The sequence below is a fragment of the Oreochromis aureus genome, linkage group 16, assembly GCF_013358895.1.
Source record: "Oreochromis aureus strain Israel breed Guangdong linkage group 16, ZZ_aureus, whole genome shotgun sequence".
NCBI lineage: Eukaryota > Metazoa > Chordata > Actinopteri > Cichliformes > Cichlidae > Oreochromis > Oreochromis aureus.
The window spans coordinates 12903141-12906900 of NC_052957.1; positions in this window are offsets into that span (position 1 = coordinate 12903141).

The window sequence follows — 3760 nt, forward strand, 5'->3', positions numbered from 1 at the left end:
TCGCCGTTTGGGTTTTGTCTGCGCTTGAGTCCTCCACTCTACTTTGGTGGCCACGGTCCAAAACAGCCATGTTCTTTTAGGGAAAAGAGGCTTTCTTCTGGCAACTTTTCCAAACAAGCTGTATTAGTTTGGTCTTTTTCTAATTGGTACTGTCATCTACTTTAACATTTAACATGTTAACTGAGGCCTCTGACATTATCTGACCTTGGGATGAATTAGTAAATTAGGGACGTCCACCACAATGCTCCAGACCAGCAAACTGCCAATAGTTCTGCTTTTACACAGATGGTAACACTTGCTGAGGATCAGTTATTCAAGTTTATTTCCTATGGATGCAGTAAGGATGTGCTTATTTTTTTCACAGCTCTGCGCAGAGTCTTGTTGAAACTACAAATATAGATTTATATGCAAGCACTCCAATATGTGAGCTTGTGCTCAGAGTGGATGAAAAAGATGTCTAAAACATCAAGTTTGTGTCCTTATATGTTCCAAAGGAGCTTCATTAGCACAAACCTATCATACTCTAAGATATAGGAAAAGATGGGGGAATGAGGACAAGACAGCCGCTTGAGCTGAGAAGCTGAAAAATCAGCCGAGCAAAGCAGAGCAGACAGTAACTCCCCACACAAATCAGCAGAGTAATGTCCATGAGTAGAAACAGCTCTGACACATACAGTGTTACAGCTACTGAAAAGGAGCTGAAAGAATTTTCCCTCCTTTTATGTTATGTCATATTGTGAAGATTTATGGAAACATACACAAGCATGGTGTAGCCTTCTTTGGTAAAGCTTAACAAATAAGTATGACAGAAATTGCTAGCTTGTGTCAGCGTGGCATGTAACACATTATTGTACCTGGAGCTGGTGCTATACTGATACTGGGATGTTGGCAACTCTTGTCTCCTCCACTTTGCTGTTGATTGTTCAACCAAACTGCTGTCAACCTCTACTCTCATCCTGAACCTGACAAGTTTTCACAGTCCTAATAAAACCGGTCTGAAGATGTTTTGAAGAGTAATGGAAATTAAATTAAAGTGAACAAAGCCAGATAAATTGGCTTGGTGGCATTTGTTATTTAGAGAGTGTTAATCCACAGCAGTGCTGTCCAAATAAAAGCGAGGGCAGAATGAGCTGTTGCCTTTAAGCTAATGAGATATTAGCCAAATCCTCTTAGCCAAACTATTTTGTTAGGGTTCAGTGAGCGATTGCCTTGCTGGCACTAATATGGATGAAGAACTGTGGTTTTGTTAAGTGCCAGGCTGAAAGCGACTCCAGTTGAGAGTGGTATTAACCATGGATGAATGAAGGAGGAAAAGTGAGGAAACTGAGATTGTCCTTTTCTCCATCAGGTCCGACAGAAAGCTTGTTTTCATTTAAGATTTTACTGTTGTGCAAACCTAGACTTTTATATTCACTGTTAAAGCAGAAAAATATGTCACTTAGCAAAGGAAATGAGATTGCTTCTCTGCATGGTGTTTATAATGGATACAATGATACAAATGACACAAAAATAAATGAATATTTTCAATTTTTTGTATTCCACTTGAGAAATATTTTGTCGCTTTTGCTTTTAAACACCCCAAGGCAATTGATTTTGATCTTGATAATACCAAACTGTCACTAATGTAGGTTTATTTTATTTGAAAGATTCTATTAATTTATTTTGACATAAAGATTCAGTTCTAAAACTGTGATATTTTTTAGGTTCAGTATATTTGATGGAGTTTTTAATACTTGTTAATACTTTTTTTTCACAGATTTCTTCTCACAGTTTATTGGCTGCTGCTCGTAAACTAGAATTGTATTCTTTTTACATGTTAGTTTGAGAATGCAATAAAATACAGAACTAATGATGTGTAATCCATTTCAACCAAACCAGTGGGGTATTGCAATAGAAGAACAGACGCTTCACAATAGATGGAATCAGTGGGAGTATAACAGAGTGGGGCACAAGCCAATTTTCAATCTGAGACGCAAAGCTTAGAATAGACTGACGTGTAGACGCTGTTCGTTTGCCAACTGACTTTCTTTTCTACTCACAAGATGGCTTTACACAGGGTGTGAGTTTTACAAACTATAATGATAATTAACACATGACGACAGGATGGTCTTAGAAAAAATAGGTAAAATGGGCTCACATGACCTCAATCGTAAGTAATCTATGCTAGCCATGAACAGCATAAACAATACCTTGACATGAATACATGAGGAATATACAGTTACAAATAAATGATGACAATGCTGTGATAATACAGTCTCCTGCCAGTTTGTGAAATAGTCACAAAATTGGTTTCACTGATTCTTGCTCACTGACAAAAATTGTCCTTTTGTTGGTGTTAAAGCAGCTGCCGCACAGTTTGAGGGCAGTGCATGAAATACTCAGGAAATTTGATCCTCTAGTTTGTGTTCATGGACACGAACTGACAAATTGTAGTGCTTGCTCTTTGACAGAGTAATAAAATCCACATTTGGTGCTTACTTCTGGTTTCACTTGCTGTTTGTTTGTTCTTGTTTAATTGAAAAAAAAACAAACAAACAAAACAAGAAACGAAAACACTTTGCTAGTTTTAAATAATAAATTACTCTAGTCATTTTTATTATTGTAGTACGTGTTTGTTTACTTACTATAAGCGGAAACCCTGTTGGTAGCTTGAATGTTATTAACATTCTTTTGGTTTGTGGTATGGTGACCTCTATTGGTCACAGTTGGTATACTGGAGCCTTTGTTATACCTAGCTGGTTCAGTGCTCAGCAGAGGCGCAGTAGCGGGTTTATTCCTGTAAGTTTGCATGCTGTCTAATATTCTAATTTACTTTATTTGATTTGTGATGCATGTATAACATGAGTACATTAAGTTGCTAGTTCGTTTGATAAGCTGTGTGGCTGTGAATGATTTGTATGTTTACTGCTAGCAAGTATATATTAGCATGTGTATTCTAACTTGTTGTGGAATAATGTTACTTCACTCAGTGTTAAGTTTGATCTAGGCTGCTTTGAAATGTATGCATGCTCAGTGAATGAGAAAATAATGATCTGTGTTGTTTTGTGTTCATTTAGTTTTTAGAAAAAGAGGAAACAGAAGATAATGAATAAAGAAAGCCATGTAGAGAAAACTCAAACTCTTTAAAAAATGCAAATGCAGATTTTATGTGTCAGTCAACACTGAAATTAATGTTAATTCATATAATGAGGAATTTGTGTAGATATAGGCACCTAGTGGTCTTATTGGCCAATGCAGCAGTTTATGACATAGTCACAACCACAAACTTATACCCTGGGGATGCTACACCTTGCACAAAATGGACTTAAAAAGTAGTCTGACTCCAGATTCCAGACAAACATTTAGTTTATATTGATAAGTTAATGAGTGAAAAGTTTAAACCTGCTTTTTATCATCAGCGTTTTGGGGTCAATTGGCTCTAAATGATTATTTTATTGCCACAAACATTCTTCTCCAGGCAGCAGTAAAAGAAACATTTCCAGCACTAAATCAGATTTATATCAAAGTGTTATGTCAGCAACTACTCAAATAAACCTAGAAGCCGATATTGCTGTTGATTTGTCATACCAGTGAATTATCCTTAGTTAACACATTTGGAGTACATTAGATTGTAGTAATACAGTCATTCAGAAAAAAATGCTAATAGCAAGTATAGCTTTATTTTCTTTTGTGACTTTCACAACTGCAAATTTATCCAAAAACACCTGTTTTCCTTTTGTCATAAGATATTAGATATTGATGCAATGTTTACAGTACTCCA